The following is a 20,186-nucleotide window of genomic DNA, read 5'->3' as shown; positions in this document are numbered from 1 at the left end:
GGCTGCATTTGTGGCTGCGTTACACTTCATACTGCACACACAACCCATACTCCAGGAGTATTGCACCACATTTGATGGAGTTCTAAGTAGGACGTAACCAATCTTAGAGGAATATATATATTCCCATTTTATTCTCCTCCTTTGCTACTTATCACAACAATGTAAGGAAAATAATCATACTAAAGACCTGAATGTATGGTTGTAATGAAAATCAATGGCAACTGAGGCCAAACAGGGCAAAAGGTGACAGGGGAAATCAAGGCTCATATTTCTGCATACTGTGAAATAATTTATTATTTATTATTTTTGAAGTATGATTTAATTCTTAAAGATTTTACTTAATCTAATGCAAAGCAAGACAGCCTTAGTAGCTATAGTTTTTAATAGTTTATTCCCTAATAAAATGGACTTTGAACAGAGTTGAGTAAGCAAATGGTACATTCACGTTCTTTCTCACAGACCCCAGCATTTTTCCCCCTTCACACTAGATGGCAGGAGTGTTAAAGAAAATCATCTAAAGCAGTTTGGGTTTTTCTCCACCAAGCAGGGATGAGAATGAAAAACAGCAAAATCTTAATAAAGAGGAAGTCACTGTATTTATCTTGTTGTTGTTTTTGAGCTTCGTCTGTCATTTATCTATCCCACATATTAGCCCTTTATGTTATATATTGTATGCATATCCATGGAGAGAGGAGATGAAAAAGATGCTTCCCTAAATAAGACAAAAAATGGCCACAAGTGATACAAAAGAGATAAAAGAAAAAAGTGTTCATCTCACTTATTATTAGGGAAATGGAAATAAAAACAATACAGAGACACTATCTTATGCTAGTGAGAATGGCAGATATCCAAAAGACTGTGTCTGGAAACAGTGTCATCCACAGTGTGGTGAAAAAGAAACCCTCATTCACTCTTAGTTGGAAGGTTGCCTGGTTAAGAATGTTTGGAATGCAGTGTGGAGATCTTCATTCAAATTTTACTTCATTCAAAGTAAGACTACAACCACCAGATGACTCAGTGATTTCATTTCTTGGCACTGATCTCCAAAATACAAAATCATATATTTGAAGAGATATAGCCACTTCTTTGTTTGTTGCAGTCCTTAGTACATAGCGGGGAAAATAGAAGCAATCCAACTATCCAATGGCAGTTGCATAAAGAATCTATGACATATATACACAGTGAATCACTAATGGCTATAAGAAAAGATGAAATCATGCAGTTTGCTGCAACATGGATGGAACTGGAAATTATTATATCAAGTGAAATAAGTTGAAAGGAGAAGGAAAAATACCAGATGATCCAATGCATCTGTGGAATACAGAGAGACAAAGCAAAGGTTCCATCACCCTCACGCCCCTAGCCTTCCTCTTATAGTGGCACTTCTCTCTCTCTCTCTCTCTCTCTCTCTCTCTCTCTCTCTCTCTCCTTTTGGTCACTATGCTTTATAATAAAGATACTGAAAAGTTCTAGTGCATATCCCTTTACATAATTTTAACTCTCAGTTTTATACTGGGGACACTGGTGGTGGAGAATGTGCACTGGTGGAGGCGTGGGCGCTCGATCATTGTATAGCTGAATCTTGAACATGAAAGCTGTGTAACTGTATCTCACGGTGACCATGGCCAATAGGAAAATGATCATAGAGTTGTTCTACAAAACTGAGCTTCCCTGGGGTGGTGGTAGTGGTATTGGACGGGTCTGTGGGACATTGGTGGGGGAAGACAGGCACTGTTGTGGAGGGGGTGGTGTTGGAATAATGTGTGCATTGGTCATGATCCTCCCGTTGTTCATTGATTTGCTCGAGCAGGCCCAGTAATGTCTCCATTGTGAGACTTTGTTGCTACTATGTTTGGCATATCGAATACGTCATGGGTAGCTTGCTAGGCTCTGCTGTGAAGACGAGATACTCTCGGTAGCTTGCCAGGCTCTCTGAGAGGGGCGGAGAAATCGAACTCAGGTCAGCCATGTTGGCTGCATGCAAGGCAAACACCCTACCGCTGTGCTATGATTTACACTATTGTAAATAATGGTATCTCAAAAATATGGGAAAATATTCTGCATATGTGCCCCAGGCATCCTCTGGGACCCTGGGTTGCCCAGCATCCCTGAACCTCTTCCTTTTCATCCCCAACGCTGTGCCGGTCTTCTTTCCCTTTCCAGCTGGTACCCCCCTACCCCCAATCAGGTACCTATGGGGGTGGGGCCTCTTCGGAAGTGGGCGTGGCATCTGTATAAGTGGGTGTGGTCTACTTTTGGGCCAGTCAACGCTCACGTGGTTGCAGGTAGTTTAGTCATACCAAGAAATCTAGTGTATCATCTCAAACACATACCTCCACACTAACATGAAGAAGCAACGCAAATCCCCACCACGTAGGGAGGATGATGAAGACTCCAGAAGCCTCAGTAGGTGCTACTCACCTAAAGGACCTCTCTGAGAAAGAATTTAGATGTGAAGTAATGAAGATGTTAAATGAACTCAATGAAACCGAAAGACAGATATCCGGTAACATGAGAGAAACAATAGAGAAATTACAGGAAGAAATAAGAGCAGAGGGGGTATGGTGCTGCCAGCAGGTCAATCTGTACCTGTGAGGGAAGTGCATCAACAGCCTGATGGCACCGTTAGACTTTCAGATACCCCCAAATTGCTGCTGTGTCTTCGGCCAGACTCCAAAAACTTGGGGCAAAGTTTACCAAGCAAGTAAATGGCCAAAAGTTAGGTAAGAGGGAGACACACCCACAAAGCACCTACGGCTCAGCTATATAATTGGAATCATGGCCTCTCTGGTTCCTGATTGAACTGCTTAATGGCCATGATCCCAGAGACTCAGAAACAAATCTCGGAACCCAAAGGCTTTTGGCAGAAATGCTTCCTGTTCCTGCAGTAGGTTACTGGGGCTGGGCCACTCCAGGTGGGAATAGGTTTCATGCCTTGACCTGTTTCCCCTGGTGGCCCGGTGACTCCCATCCTCCAGAGGCCACTGGACAGTCAGGTTTGGGCCTGCAGTGACGAGACACATGGGGCCTCACCAGATGGGGGTGGAACCAGTTCCTTCCTCCCCATTCCAACGAGACCCCAAGTCGCCACCTACAAACGGCCTCTCTGGTTCCTGATCAAGCTGATTAACAGCCATGATCCTAGAGACTCAGAAAGAAATCTCGAAGAAGACCTCAAAGAGAGAAGAGCAACAGTGTTGGCTGATGCAGCAGAAGCCAGGAAAAGTTTTCGCAACACCTGCCTGTCCTTCGCCAACTATAAGACAAAGATGACTGCCCTCTGATGTCCAGATGGAGCCATCACATCTTCCAGAAGGGCAATGGAAAAGGTTATCCATGACTTCTACTCGGATCTCTTTATATCCATGTCCACCTGCCCACATACCAAATTCCGCAGGATGGATATGTCATTCCCAGTGTTCTCCCTTCCGAAATCTGCCACGCCATTTTGTCAGTAAAGAAGCGAACAGCACCTGGTCCAGACAAGGTCAGACCCAAACACCTGAAGAATCTGATGCCAGTACTCATCAATATACTGGCTCAACTCTTCACATGCTACCTGTCTGAATGCAAGGTTCTGTGCCAATGGAAAACCAACAGGACTGTCCTGTCGTACAAGAAGGGAGACATTCATGACATTGGCAACTATTGCCTGATCTGCCTGTTTTCCATCATTTCAAGTTATTCACTCGAGTCATCCTGAACAGGACTGGCAGAACACTAGATAAAGGACAACCATGCAAGCAAGCCTGGTTCTGAAAAGGATTCAGCATGACCGACTACATCCACACGGTGACCAAGCTCATTGAGGTTTTGTGAGAGTTCAATATGCCACTCTGTCTAATGTTCATTGATATAAAGAAGGCCTTTGATTCTGTAGAGACTGAAGTGGTCATCGAAGCCCTAGTCAAACAGGGCATTCAAACTTAGTACTTCAGGATCCTCCATGAGCTGTATTATGGATTCACCACCAGGATCTCACCATTCTACAAGGAAGTATCATCAACGTAAAGAGAGGGGGTTTGACAGGGTGAAATCATTTCACCAAAACTCTTCAGTGCCATCCTCAAGAACTTCATGAGACGACTGAAATGGGAAGGAATGGGAGTGAAGATAGATGGTTGGCAACACCACCTCCACTTCACTGATGACATCATTATAATAACGCCAAATATCAGCCAAGCAGCATAAATGCTGGCCAACTTGGACCATGAGTGTGGAAAGGTCTGATGGCAGCTGAATCTCACGAGACAATGTTTATGAAAAAGGGACTAGTTCCTGATGTTCCATTTGCCCTCAAACTGAACAAATATCTCAGAATGTAGCAGTTATGTGTACCTAGGTCGAGAACTCAACATGACAAATGACCTGGCACCTGAACTGTGCAGGAGGAAGAGAGTGGTGTGGAACACCTTCAAGAGCATCGAAGAAGTGGTTAAGAGGACAAAGGACCTCTGACTGCAGGTACATCTTTTTGACTCCACCATTCTTCCTGCACTAACATATGCCTTAGAGACCTGGACCCTACGAAAACAGAATAAGGACGCTCTTTGAGTATCCCAAAGAGGAATTGAAAAGGCTATGCTTGGAATATCAAGTTTCACTCAAGCGAGAGAAGTAATTCGGAGTTCCAAACTCCATCGATGATTGAGAATCAGGGACCCTGTCTCATTTCTGAAGGCATCGAAATCAGATGGACTGAACATGTAATGTGATTTAGAGATGACCGCTGGACTAGAGCTGTTACCGACTGGATTCCACAGGATGTCAAAAGAACGCGTGGCTGCCCACCTATAAGATGGTCAGACTTCTTCGTCAAAGCCCTGAACAAATGGTTTGAGACTCTTCGTGTTCCTGTAGTCAGCAGATGCCATTGGGTTACACTAGCACGTGACAGAGATGAATGGAGACATTACTAGTACCCGCTTGAGCAAATTGATGATTAACAGGATGATAAGTGATACAAGTGATTTATGTTATTTCTAGTACAATTGCTCACCCCATACATTGCTAATCTCAGTTTTGTAATTCAAGGTCAAGGATTTGTCATTGTTCTATTTTCTTATTTTGTTTATACACAGCGGAGGAGTGAGCCTATCTGATATTTGTTCTTCTCCCTCTTATTTTCTTCAATACGGTAACCTCCAGTTCTATTCATATTGCAGTTCCATCCAAACTATAAGATTTCATCTTTTATCACACTGTGTTGTATTCCATGATATGAAACAATACACATTCCCTGCTTTGTTTTGAGAGTACAATTGTCCTGAATAATTGCTCTCCGACCTTTTGCTGTAGCTGGTGTTTTCTCGTGAGAGGTCACGTGTGTCTCTTACGAGCAGGACAAGGCTGAGTTATGTTTCACAATGCGTCAAGTCACTGTGTGCCTTTGATAGGGTTCAGTTGAGTGGCTTTTATATTGTTATATTCTTGACATCAGTATAAAAATTCTTTGGAATTTATGGACATGGATTATTGATATGAAGAGATGTGTTACATTTTTCTCTTTAAGCATTTTGATTCTTTTTTCCTTTTGATGTTTGATTTTTATAGGAAATCCTTCAGTATTCCTTGAAGAGCTGGATGCAATATGTGTTTTTAACTGTTTATGTGAGAGTTTTTAGCATTTCTAAGAATCTGAGTAATAACATCACAGAGTACCAGATCATTGGTTAGGTACTTCTTATTACTTTGAATATATTCTTTTATTCACTTCTGATCATAAAGTTCCATTTGATAATTCTTTAAGATGTGAATTTAATTATGTATCTTTTGTATTTGAGGTTTTGCATATCTCTTGTTGCTTTCAGTTGTCTATCTGTTTGGGTTAGCATTTTTATTGCAGTGTGTCTGGTGTTATTCTGCTTCAGTTTATTTTATTTGGCATTTTTAGGATCTCCTGGGTCAGAGTGCAAGTTTTCCTCTGCTAATTGGGGGAGTTATTAGTTACTCTCTCAGCCACAAGTTATTATTCCACTTTGTCACTTTCCTCTCCTTATGGAATCTCTGCGATTTGTAGGGTGTTCCTATTGCTATTTTCCATTAAATGTCTTAAAACATTAAAAAACATGTTATTGCTTGATTTTTGATGATGTCATGTCTTAGTTTCTGAGTTCACTGATTCTATTCTTTTTAAAAAATCTTTAAGCACCTTATTTTATTGATTATAAAATACCATTAATTATAGAAGCATTCTAGTTGTATATGCCATCAAAGGAAAAAAATACCAATTAAATCTGGAAAAATTATTCCTTATCCCTGGACATTTGAATTTATCATATCACTCTTTTATGTATGTAAAAGAATCTTAGCACCTTTTTAAAACACTTTATGCTCTGAGTTGGCTCTTGGGATCCACATTTTAATGTAGAGTCCCAGTGCTGCATAGTGACTCATCCACTTCAGGGTGTTCTTAGCGAACCACTAGGTGACCTGGTACTTGGCGCAGGTGTTCGACCTGGCACAGACCTTCCACGATAAGGTCCTACTCTGTCAGCTGCTCAACAACCTCTGGGCACACTCCATCAATCTGAAAGAGGTCAACCTGAGGCCGCAGATGTCCCTGGTGCTGCCCAGAGACGCAGGCAGGTGCGTGTTTATCAGCATGCATGTCGTTATAACAAGTCAGTTGACCAAAGCTTGCATTTGATAGACTGGGAACACCTGTAAAGGCGATTAGAGGCCACTCCAAAAGCCTCTGTCCCTCTTGGAGAGCCTGGCAAGCTATTGAGAGTATCCCGCCCGCATGGCAGAGCCTGCAGGTATCCGCAGCATATTCCATATGCCATAAACTGTAATAATGACAGTCCTCATTCCCCTGACCTTGAAAGAGCTCCCAATATGCCATCAGGCTACACTAGCACGTGACAGGGATGAATGGAGATGTTACTGGCACCTGCTCAAGCAAATTGATGAACAACAGGATGACAGTGATACAGTGATTCTATTCTTGTTTTCTTCCATTCTTTTACAGACTTCTGCTATTGAATTTTCTAGCTTCCTCATTTATATTTGACTAAGTCTTTAAATTTTCCCCACAAATATTTATTTGAGTTTATTGAATCTTCCAATGATTTTTTTCCCCAGTTCAATGAACCCAGAAAGTATTGTTGCTCTAAAGTCATCCTCAGCAGTAACAAAATTTGAATGTACTCTGAGAAACTTCCTGGGATTCTATTTTCATCCATTATTTAAAAAAAAATTATTTCTTAATTTTTTCATTATTTCTAGTATTTTGTGGAAGCTAATGGCAGAATTCTGAGATTTAGGTGAGCTGAGCAGGAATCTGACAGTCCTTCATAGTACTTCTGAGTTTCTCTGAGACTGCAATTGTCTGGCAGTCTCAGACACTTTGAAGGATCTTAAATGCTTGTAATGTCAAACTTTTGCCTGTGGATGTGTGTTTTGTGTGCACCTTGGAACAACAGCGGGTTTGAGACACCAGAGCCTATAGCCCTTGTGCACCAAGTTCCAAATGGTTTGTGCTCTGACTCAGGGCTCACAGTTGCTGGTGTCTTTCTGCTTTTATGGCATCATGGATCACAGTGACTTTGGTTATGAATACAAAATCGTGACTGAAAATCAAGCTGATATTTGTAACTACAAGAGGGATTTTCGCATTTGCTACTACCAGTTTGGGGATATTTACTCTGACTGATGAGTGGGATGTCTTCTTCTTACTGTAGTCTCTGGGGTGCAGTTATCAGTTGTTTTCTTAGGAACAGTTGCTTCCATTTATGAACTGGAGCAGCTGTTCTATGTCCATAGTAGGAACTTCCAGTTCCCACTGATTTTCTGGTCCTCTGGGTTTAGACACAAACCTTAATCTTTTGGATCCTTTATGCTTGGTATCTTATGACATAGACTGGAGATTTACTCTGGAAAATCTCCACATTGAAGAGCTTTTGATTCTGGGTTGGCTGTGGCAACAAGTCAGCCAGATTTTACAGCAGCTGGAACCTGAAATGTGAGACCTACTGGGGTGGAACCAAAGTTCTGAGCTTGTTTGGGCAAGACCAGGACTAGGACTATGATCTTGTTGGGGCAGCATTGACCTCTGCTGACAGAGTGGAGACCAGAACCCTGATGGGTGGTGCTCACCTTGGTGATCACTATTACTAGTATGGGTTGTGTTGGTGAAAAGAATTTATAAAAGCTAAATGGAGCATGGCATCACATGGGAAATATTGCTGAAGGTAATCATGAGAGACAATGGCCATCAGTTCAGGGGAACTCAACCCTGTGGAAGACAAAGCTATGGGCATTCATTTAGGAATCCTTACCCTGAGCCATCATTCCCAGGTGAACCACACCCAGTAGGATGTCTCATCTTTGCCCCAAGAGACTGGCCTCCAGAGTAGCACTCTCCCAACCACTAGCAGACAGATTCCAGTTGAAAGATTTAGCTATTCACAGAAGTCATGTCTCTGTTGAATCTCATTAGGTTCAACTTGCAGTAATTCTTCTTCATACATTTTCAATACTATTTTTTATTGAAATAGATTTAAATTGTACTCTTTTACATTTAAACCCTGTGATTAACAAAATTGCTCATAATACAGTTGTTTTATGCTGGAGTGATAGCACAGTGGGTGGGCTGTTTGCCTTGCACGTGGCCAACCCAGTAGACCAGAGTTCAATTTCTCCTCCCCTCTAGTAGAGCCCGGCAAGCTACCAAGAGTATCTTGCCCGCACAGCAAAGCCTGGCAAGCTACTCATGACGTATTCGATATGCCAAACACAGGAACTACACGTCTCACAATGTTACTGGGCCCGCTCGAGCAAATCAATGAACAATGGGAGACCAGTGACAGTGACAGTGATTCACAAAATTGCTCATAATACAGTTGATTTGGGCTGGAGCGATAGTACAGTGGGTGGGGCATTTGCCTTGCATGTGACCGACCTGGAGCTGACCTGGGTTCAATTCCTCCACCCCTCTTGGAGAGCCCGGCAAGCTACCGAGAGTATCCCACCCACATGGCAAAGCCTGGCAAGCTACCCATGAAGTATTCGATATGCCAAAGCAGTAACAAGTCTCACAATGGAGATATTATTGGTGCTCGCTCGAGCAAATTGATGAACAACAGGAGGACAGTGCTACAGTTGTTTTAGGTATTCAATGTTCCAATTCCAGTACCATCACCAGTGTGACCTTCCCTTCACCAGTGACTAGTTTCCCACCCACCCTCCAAGCCTGCTCCCTGAGCGGGTGCATAGCAAATCTACTTCGTAATGCTTGTTACAACAAAATGGAAAATGAAATTATCAGTAAATAAATGGCTAAAAGTCATTTGTGATCATTGTTATATCTCATATGGTGTTACTGAAGTCATTATCTGAGGATTTACTGAGATAGTTGGTGCTGGTTGAGCCTTCTATATTATTGTTTTCATCCATTGAGCTTGGAAAACTTCCAAACAATTTTACCATCAGATTTGCTGTGCTCGGTCTAGGCTGTTGGTACAGTGAAATTTGGAGGTGTTGTGTGGCCATGTGTGTAGCAGCATCTCCAGGAGCTGTGAATTGGGGCCATTTATAAGTAGAGCATGTTGGGTGTGGTATTGGGGCATCTGGGCTTATCTGGCAAAGAGGGGAATCAGCCCATCCCCATTTCCAGAGTTCAGAGATTTTAGTCCAAATATTGAAATATCTAGGATGATTTGGCTGTTTAATGAGTTCAGTGTAAGCTGGACATTTACATGTCAGAGATGGTGGGTCTGGGGGCTGCTGGCCTATCTGGAAGGGAGGGGAATCTGCTGCCTCCAGCTGCTGTACAAGACCACAGAAAAGTCTCTGAAAGTGGGTACACTGGAATTTAAGCTCTAAGCTGAGTAACACTTCATGAAAAGGATCGGACAAGGTTCAGTTTTGTGCCTATACCTACCATATCAGAAAAAGAATAGGCATTGGCAGTATACAGCATAGAAAGGGTATAGGTAATGCCTGGTCACAACTCAGAGAAGTCAGAAGAATTCGTGAGAAAGAAACTAGGATAGACTCCCCTCCAGCACAGCAGGTAGCAGATGTCCTGGAGATAAGCCCACCCCACCAGGTAATGATAGGGAGCAGGTGTTCTAACACTGCTGCTAACAAATGTCATCCAGCTCCCCACCCCCCACAGTTGTCATTATCAGCTTGCTGAGAAGCAGTGATTGGGGATATGGAACCACAGTTTCCAGTCATCATCCAACTTAACAGTAATTTGGACTGTGATGCAACTTCAACTGCCAACACCAACAACTGTGAACACTGGGTCAGAGCCCAGTCAGACTGTGGTAAAATGGACTTGGATTTCATAAATCTCATTACCAAACAGGTGCATATAAATTCCAATGACAGGGATCAGTTTAATCTTGCAAGCATTTGAAAAATCCTATTAGGAACTGTGGTTAACAGAAATCAGTAGAATCATAAGTACTAGCCTCATGTTGCAAATAGAAGCATCAGACCTCTACTTAGAATACCTGAAGTTTGTAGTTCCACCATTAGTTTCTATGAAGCATGGAGAAAAGTGAAAAAAAAAAAAGGACAATGTAAATTAGCTGTATTAACAAAGACAGAAGTAAGGAAAGTTTGCGGTTACATCAGAACTTCCAATTCTTCCCAAAGATGATGACAAAGCAATATTACCTTCAATGTTCAATGAAATGAGGAAAGTGTTGGGAGAAATATTCAATAACCTTGAAGAAAAAATTATGGTAATGATTAAGTAATTTATTGACAAAAAATCGAAGGAGCTTAGATGTATAATACAAGACTCTGCTGCAGAATAGAAGAAATTGGAAGTTGAATTAGTTACCTTAATGACAAGGTACATGAGATATCAATAAAGAAATACTAATAGACTAAGAAGGAATGAAGAAAATAAATTTAAGATTATTAATTTAAAATCATTAATCAATAGTAATAGGAAAAATCTCTGAATCTCAGGAATTCCTTTAGCAGAGAACAGAAAGAGGAAGAGTAGTTGGTGGAAAAGATAATAGTTGAGAACTTCCACAATCTGAGAAGGGAGACAGGTATAACTAAAGTCAAATAAATGAAATCTAAATTTAAATAAGTGACTTTGATTACAAGACACATTATAATCAAAATGGGAAGAAACAAAGAGAGGGATAGAGTTCTTTTTTATCATAAGTTTCAAAATTTTTATTAATTGGGCTGGAGCGATAGCACAGCAGGTAGGGCATTTGCCTTGCAGGCGGCCAACCTTGCCACCCGGGTTCAATTCCTTCGCCCCTCTCAGAGAGCCCAGCAAGCTACCGAGAGTATCTTGCCTGCACAGCAAAGCTGTGATGTATTCGATATACCAAACACAGTAACAAGTCTCACAACGGAGACGTTACTGGGCCCACTCGAGAAAATTGATGAACAACAGGAGGACAGTGCTATAGTGCTACAATTTTTAAATTGGATCACTGTGAGATAGACCCCTACAGCTGCTTATGAGTAGGTTTCAGTCATACAGTGTTCTAACACCCATCCTTCCACCAGTATCCTTTACCCAGCCTATCCTCCCCAACTCCTCTCCCCCGCCATCCTGCCTCTATATCAGGCACTTTTACTCTCTCTGTCTCTCTCTGTGTCTCTGTCTCTGTCTCTATCTCTGTCTCTCTCTCTCTGTCTCTCTCTCTCTTTCTCTCTCTCCCACCCTTTGGACATTGTGATTTGCAATACAGATACTGAAAGGTTGTCCTGTATATTTCTTTACCTACTTTTAACACTCAGTTCTTGTCCAGTGTGATCATTTTCAACTATTGCCATACTGGTTCCTTTTGGGATAGATTTGTTAAAGCAGCAGGGCAGAAGCAAAGCCTCTTGTGGGTTTTGTGATCGATATCTCCAGGCTTTCATGGAGTTGGGGACGGGCTATGTCCTCCTATCTCCCTGTTCTTCCAGGAGCCTGGCAGTCATGCCCATGAACTGCCTCTGGCACCAAGCTGCAGAGATGCTTTCTGGGATCCCAAAGTCAACATCCAGTTAAAAATTTAACTCCAGCTGTATTCAAAATTTTAGAACTCCTGGAGTGCACTCAGCTGTGCATCATCTTAAACTCTACACTACTGATATACCAGGAATCGCACACCACATTGGATGGGATGTAAAATAGAAGGCAACCAATCTCGATTAAGAAAATATATATTAACACACAAGACTTAACATGTTAATAATCTCTTATACAAGGTTTAATGACTCCATGGTGGGATATAACAATCTTCACACACTTTCTCCTAAGGAAACATCTTTTGATCATTTTTAGAGAATTTTTCATAACAAGCAATATAAAACAAATTGTTTAAAGTCTTCTATTGGGACAATCTTGAGTGGTAGTTAAGAAAATAGGATATAATGGTTGTGGAAAAGTGCAATGTTGGTGGGATTTTTGTTGGAATATTGAATGTAGCAAATTATAATAAAAATTCTATAAAATTAAACAAATAATTACAAAATGAACTGTTTGTGAGGGAAGAAGAGGGAGGAATTATCCCTTGGTTTCTAATTGTTCCTTCAAGATTAAACATTTTTATGCTTAAAAAATAAGAAGTAGGGGCTGGAAAGATAGCACAGCGGGTAGGGCGTTTGCCTTGCACGCAGCCAATCCGGGTTCGATTTCCAGCATCCCGTATGGTCCCCTGAGTGCTGCCAGGAGTAACTCCTGAGTGCAGAGCCAGGAGTAACCCCTGTGCATCGCCAGGTGTGACCCAAAAAGCAAAAAAAAAAAAAAAGGAATAAGTTAACAACATATTAGTAATCTCTTACAGAAGGTCTTAATGGTCTCTGGGTGAAATATAACAATCTTCACACACTCTCCTCTAAGGAAAGTTTTTTTTGGCATCTTCAGTAGTTTATTAATAATAAACAATACAATATAAATTATTTAGGTTCTGCTTTGGGGCAGGGGTTGGGGCAGGAAGGTGTAATGGTAGAGGGATTAGTGTTCAAATATTAAATGTAATCAAATATTGTGAACTAATTTATAAAATTAAAACTAAATTTAAAAATTAGGAGTCAATAAATGTTTATATACAAATGAGCAATAATTTGTTTTTAAATAGGTCTGGTTCCTTGATCATTGACAGTTTGAAGTTTTAAAGTTCTAAATAAATTTTTTGCTGAGGCAGGAAAAAAGGAAAAAGAAGTAAAGCCTCAGATATCAGGGAAACAATTTAAAGCTCACATAATACTTTAAAAATAAGTCTATAAATACTGAGAACATGGAATAATAGGTTCAAGTTATTTAATGAAAAGAACCACTAACCAAAGTCCTCTTGCCTGAAAGTTTACCACTCAGATTTGAGAGAGGCAATAAAAACACAGCCAAAGACATTTGTTGTACCTAAATCAGCTAACCTAAATGGCCTATTAAAAACCATATGAAATTGCAAATGCAACCAGAATTCTTGTATAAAAATGATAATGGATTCTTTTATATCAATACTTTTTCTAATTTTTTTGCTTTTTGGGTCACACCTGGAGATGCACAGGGATTACTCTTGGCTCATGCACTCAGGAATTGCTCCTGGCAGTTCTCGGGGAATCATAGGGGATGCTGGGAATCGAACCCAGGTTGGCCGCATGCAAGGTAAATGCCCTACCCGCTGTGCTATTGCTCTAGTGACCCGGGTTTGATTTCTTTGCCCCTCTTGGAGAGCCCGGCAAGCTACGGAGAGTATCTCGCCTGCGCAGCAAAACCTGGCAAGCTACCCATGACGTATTTGATATGCCAAAAACAGTAACAACAAGTCTTACAATTTGTTGTGAAATGTTACTGGTGCCCGCTTGAGCAAATTGATGAACAATGGGAGGACAGTGACAGTGACAGTGAATCTTTCTATGTCTGTCCTTCTTTCTGATTCATTTCACTTAGCATGATACTTTTCATATAGTACCACTTCTATGTAAATTTCATGGCTTCATCTTTTCTAACAGCTACATAGTACTCCACTGTGTAGATGTACCAAAGTTTCTTTAACCAGTCATCTGTTCTCGGGCACTCAGGTTTTTTCCAGATTCTGTCTATTGTAAAGAGTGCTGCAATGAACAAACAAGCGCAGATGTCACTTTGAGTATAGTCAAGTGACTGCCAATTCTGAGATTGTAGTGGTCCTGCTGGAGTCTGTCAGCAGGAAAGGAAGAGCAGATACAGAGAAACATCAATGTCTTCAAGTTTATTATCCCTCGGATGACAAGGTGCGGCCCTCACTGTGCCATCCCTGTGCTCTCTAACCCCGTGGATATACTCACAGATCCTGGAAACTAAGCGGGTTTCCCAAACTCTGCAAGACTGGAATCAGGTGCAATCTGGGTTCTACTAGATATCTCTATTTCATGACTGAAAACTTTGACATTCACCCCAAAAGCTGCTGTAGAAGGATTCTGGGAGAACATGGCTACTCCAGAATGGCCATGTGGAATGAATGTGGCAGGCATTTCACTCTAAGAACTGAACCCAGAAATCAGTACAAACCATGACAGTAAAAATTGGAAGGAAATTCATAAGATGGTAATTGAAAGTGCTTACAAAGTCATCAAGGTAAAAGGATATACCAATGAGGCCATTGGATTAAGTGTGGCTTATCTTGCTGAAACCCTGTTCACCAGTGTCAGCAATGGTGAAGGAGATATGTGACTGAAGTCCAAATGAATCTTTTGTGGATACTGAATGTTTGTGGATTGACCAGGGTTAGCAACCAGAAGCTGAGTGGTGATAAAGTCTGAACTCAAGAAAAATGCTGATACCCTGTGAAACCTCCAAAAGGACCCCAAATGCCTGTGACTGCTGTCTTTCAGGCTGTAGAATGTACAGGCAACTTCATGACAGACTAGGAGTCTTTAGTCTTCATCCATGTACATGCAACTCAGTCTGCTTTTATATTCCTAAATACGTGAAATTGGGGTACTCAAAAATCAAAGCCTACTCTGGCTTAATGCTTGCAATATGGGACTTTTAGCAAATAACTTAGTGATCATAGTGTACTTTGGAAAAGTTGTTAGGTCTATGAAAGATAGTTCAAAAGACTGGCAAATGCTAGTTCCTGAATGCAATTGCTGGCACTGCGTGGTTTCCTGAGCCGCCCTGCCTGGTGGAGTCCCAGAGTTCCTAGTACTGCTAGACTTGAGCATCAATTCTTTCAAGGCAGAATTTGTAAAAAATTCTTATATTCAAATTATTTTTCTTACCCATATATCCACTAACTTCTTCTTCTTCTTCTTCTTCTTCTTCTTCTTCTTCTTCTTCTTCTTCTTCTTCTTCTTCTTCTTCTTCTTCTTCTTCTTCTTCTGCTTCTGCTTCTGCTTCTGCTTCTGCTTCTGCTTCTGCTTCTGCTTCTGCTTCTGCTTCTGCTTCTGCTTCTGCTTCTTCTGCTTCTTCCGCTTCTCCTGCTTCTGCTTCTTCTGCTTCTCTTCCTCCTCCTCCTCCTTCTTCTTCCTCTTCCTCTTCCTCTTCCTCTTCCTCTTCTTCTTCTTCTTCTTCTTCTTCTTCTTCTTCTTCTTCTTCTTCTTCTTCTTCTTCTTCTTCTTCTTCTTCTTCTTCTTCTTCTGCTTCTGCTTCTGCTTCTGCTTCTGCTTCTGCTTCTGCTTCTGCTTCTGCTTCTTCTGCTTCTTCTGCTTCTTCTGCTTCTGCTTCTGCTTCTTCTCCTGCTTCTGCTTCTGCTTCTCCTTCTTCTGCTTCTGCTTCTCCTGCTTCTGCTTCTGCTTCTCCTGCTTCTGCTTCTGCTTCTGCTTCTCCTCCTCCTTCTCCTCCTCCTCCTCCTCCTCCTCCTCCTCCTCCTCCTCCTCCTCCTCCTCCTCCTCCTCCTCCTCCTCCTCCTCCTCCTCCTCCTCCTCCTCCTCCTCTTCTTCTTCTTCTTCTTCTTCTTCTTCTTCTTCTTCTTCTTCTTCTTCTTCTTCTTCTTCTTCTTCTTCTTCTTCTTCTTCTTCTTCTTCTCTTTTTGGGTGACACCTGGTGATGCACAGGGGTTTCTCCTGGCCCATACACTCAGGAATTACTCCTAGTGGCGCTTGGAGAAGCATATGAGATGCTGGGAATTGAACCCCGGGTTGGCTGCGTGTAAGGAAAACACCCTACCTGCTGTGCTATCACTCCAGCCTTCAATCTACTAACTTCTGACAGTGTATTTTTTCACAGCCTTCTCTAGAAACATGATCTTCATTGAAAGTTCCCTCTACACCCAGAGATAATCTCAAATGTTTTTCAAGTGTGGTTAAGTACCCACAATGTTTTTTAGTAAATCAGTCCGCTGCTGAAATTCTACCTCTGTGGTTCTCTCTGCTCTCAGCAGTCTGACTTCTATCCTAGGAACACTATGTGCTTTCTCTCTGGTCTAGTGTATCCAGAGATCCTGTGGATTCACATCGTGCTATTCACTCTGCTGGAAATCCTGTTCCCTGTGAGTTTCAAAACAAGGGTCAGGGATACTCTCTAACAGCTGTAACTAGAGTGTGCTATCCTCTAAATTTCAGTGCATCTTTGGTTTTGTCAAACCCTTTACATGCTTTTACTTGCCTATATTTGTTCTACAGAAAGATCTGTAAATATAAAGTGTACTTTAAAAAACTCAAACCACTCTCCTACTTTTTGGCCATTGGAGAAAGGAATCTAACGAAAGGGCTAAGAGTTCTGAGGTTACACTCATCTTTTAATGTAATTATAAAACCAGCAGAGGGAGCAGGGTACCTATCCTTTGATTTTCAAGATTGAAAATAAGTAAGTAGCTTGGATGTTACTTATATATAATAGAAAAGCAAGACTTCATTTTATCTAGAGAAAAAGAGTCGAGCTTATTATTTGGGTTTTTTTAAAAAATGAATTTATGTTAAAGAATTATTTTTATTACTATTGGAGAAATTGAAGAGAGTGTCTTCATAAACATTGATATTTACTTTTGCTTCCTTTGGAAAATACATTTTGTACCAAGTCTACACAAAGATGACCTGAATAAACTCATCAGCTGGATTAGATTCTGGGTATCCATCTAAGGATCATTTATGCAGTTAGTTGGGCATTTTTAAAAACTTTGATGTGGTGCAGAGTAAGACTGGGATACATTCTTCTTTCTTGTCTCATCAGAATCCTGTCTATGGGTCTCAAATAACTGTCTCACACTAACCCTACAACTTAAAAATAGGAGTCCCCCCATCCTGTTCTCCCCTTTCATCCACAACTCATCCTCAATATTTTTCCTTAGCAACAAAGCCATGGATTAGGGGCATGAAGGAGTATCCCATCCAGACTCTTTCACCCTCTTCTGAAACTTTTAGTTCACATGACATTTGACTCACCTTGTCCCATTGCATTCTCACTATTTCCAATTACGGGTTCAAAGAAACTCACAGGAAACTGTTTTCTTAGCTTCTTTTTTTTTTCTTAAATTTTGGCATTAAAATGCCAAATTATTTAATAATATTATTAATCATAATTTTAGCTTTTATTTTTGACATAATTCTGCCTAGCACTATTGGTTTTGTATTTCTTTGCACACAAGAAACAAACAGCACATGTTTCTGATTTTGCCTCCTGTCTCCAGCTAGAATATCCAGCTGATATCTGTGAATAAAAAGAGACTATTTTGACCTAGTTTCCTGACGCTCTGCTGAAGACAAGTTTTCTCTCACTTGACAAAAATGTTTTAGTGAAAAAAATCAACCCTACATTCCGTAACGATTAGCAATTTCATTAGCTAACGTTTGGGGTAAAAAAGATAACAAAGAAAGAATAAGTATTTGAGTTTCAATAAGTAATTGAGATTATTCTTTCTCTTCTCTTTTAGGTAAATATCCAGCTTCAAAAATGTGATAATATTTTCAGGGTTTCAAAAAGTAAACAAAATTTTATTTTCTTTGCTCTTTTTCACTGTCATTCTCAGGCCTCTTTTGTCTCCTTCTAACAAGCCAGAGTCTGCTGTGTTGGCTCCAGGTCAGCTTGCTTTGAAGAGACTCCCAGCCCGGGGTGCAGTTACTGGTCTCGCTCAGGTGCCTTTTCTTGTGAGACACACTGTTGGTCATGAAGAATAGATTTGACAACAAACTCATTAGAAATAGTTTTGGTCATTATATTTAGAAAATATCTAAATTATCTATGTTTATAATTTAGTGTCTAGGAGCGATAGCACAGCGGTAGGGCGTTTGCCTTGCATGCAGCCAACATGGCCGACTCGAGTTCGATTCCTCCGCCCCTCTCGGAGAGCCCGGCAAGCTACCGAGAGTATCTCGCCTGCACAGCAGAGCCTGGCAAGCTACCAGTGATGTACTCGATATGCCAAACACAGTAACAATAAGTCTTATGATGGAGACGTTACTGGGCCCGCTTGAGCAAATTGATGAACAACGGGAGGACCATGACCATATATCTAAATATAAAATATAAATATGCAAAGTTTTTTATTGACTGCTACATCTAGAGACGTTTGGAACTCCTTCTAAACAATGTTTGGGGGACCATGAAATGCCAGCTTCAAACCGGGGCTAGCCATATGCATGGCAAAGGCCTTAACCCTGTATCATCTCTCTTGTCCAAGAATTTGGGAATTTTTAAAATGGAGAAAGCATGCCCATTTAATTTACTCATCATTGAAATTTATTAGAGACCAGGAAGGGAAGTGAATCCACTTAGTGTTGTCTCTCAAAACTCTAATGCCAGGATGATATGGTAGGCAAAAAGGAGAAGCTAAGGATTGTTCATCAGTCTTTCCTTACATTGCACTCACAACTTTGATGACACTTATTTGAAAGGAACTTTCACTGGCACTAGTGGTCCAGATTAGGAGTTCATTTTCTTCTATCAATGACTTGATGGCTACCAGGAAGTCATCAGTATTATTGTCATTTTTCATTAAATAATCTTTCTTCTCTCTTTTTTCTTTCACGCCTGAGTTGATTTTCGTTATTGCGTTTCTAGAAGAAGTGCATAATTTATTAAGTACCATAATCTGAGGCATCTCATAAATTTTAAAGAGCCTGGTACACTGGGTCCAGAGAGGTAGCCAAGCATGTAAGGCGCTTGCTTTGCTTGCAGCCAACACCAGTTTCATCTGCGACACGGCATATGATTCACTGACAATGCTTGGAGTGATCAGTGATCCCTGAGCCAGTAGTAAAACCTGAGCGTAGTTGGGTGGAGCCTCCAAATCAACAATCAAAGGAACAAAACAGCTCCTAACACATCATATTTTAATATGTCTCCTCTTATTTATTATTGATAATAATTTCAAGTGCATCTGTTTTAAGCTAATCTTTTCACTCAAACATTACAGTGGTGAGTTACTTGCCATATGCACTGCTGACCCAGGTTTGGTTTCTGGCACAGCACAGGGTCTCCCCAGCACTTCCAGGAGTCTGAGCACAGACTAAGAGTAAGTCACAAACACCGCCAGGTTTTTGTGACTTACTTATTACTTACTTACTTACTTACCACTTCAAAAAACCTTTATACTAATCTTATGAATTGTTAACACAAACCCTATGAGAGTCACCAAATTGTAAGAAGAGTCACTTAATTCTTAGGAGAGTTCCTTCCTTTCTCTCTCTTCTCTCTCTCTCTCTCTCTCTCTCTCTCTCTCTCTCTCCCTCTCTCTCTCTCTCTTTTCAGACTACATCCAACTATGCTCATATTTAATTCTTGGCTCTGTCTTCAGGGATAAATCTTGGTAGTTCTCAGGGCAGTATAGTTAATTTATGTTTTCTTTTATCTTTTGGTATATAATACTATTAATAATGGTTTCTTATGAACATAATTCCAACAAAAAAACCATTACCAGTGTACACATTTCTTTTCCCCAGGGGTCCCCCCCACTCCTCCTTCTTTCTCACTGCTCCACATCTGTTTCTTCCTTGTTGTGCATCTTTAAATTCCTCATATGAGAGGGATCATTTTGTATCTATCACTTTCCTCTGAAAGTCTTCATTTAGCATGATATCCTCTAGTTGAATCCATGTTGATATAAATTTCATGATTTTATTTTTTCTTAGAGCTGCATAATAGTTTCACTATTGAAAATTAATTTGCATTTGTCATTTGTGTTGTTTCCATATGTTGGATTTTGTACTAAGTATATTAATGAACATAGGTGTGCACACATCCTTTCTAATTAATTTTGTGTTTTGGAAATAGATGCTAAGATGTGTTATAACTGGAACATATGGAAGTTCTATTCCTATTTTCATTTGAGAAATCTCCAAATTGCTTT

General features: G+C 40.7%; 1 pseudogene; it reads left to right on the top strand.

Moving 5' to 3' along the window:
• Nucleotides 1–837: 837 nt before the first annotated feature.
• Nucleotides 838–14,779, top strand: LOC130031226 (L-lactate dehydrogenase B chain-like; annotated as a pseudogene).
• Nucleotides 14,780–20,186: the final 5,407 nt, after the last annotated feature.

Source organism: Sorex fumeus, unplaced genomic scaffold (genome assembly GCF_029834395.1).
Source record: "Sorex fumeus unplaced genomic scaffold, SorFum_2.1 ptg000046l, whole genome shotgun sequence".
In the NCBI taxonomy this organism is placed as follows: Eukaryota; Metazoa; Chordata; class Mammalia; order Eulipotyphla; family Soricidae; genus Sorex; species Sorex fumeus.
This window is presented reverse-complemented; position numbering and strand designations above follow the sequence as displayed.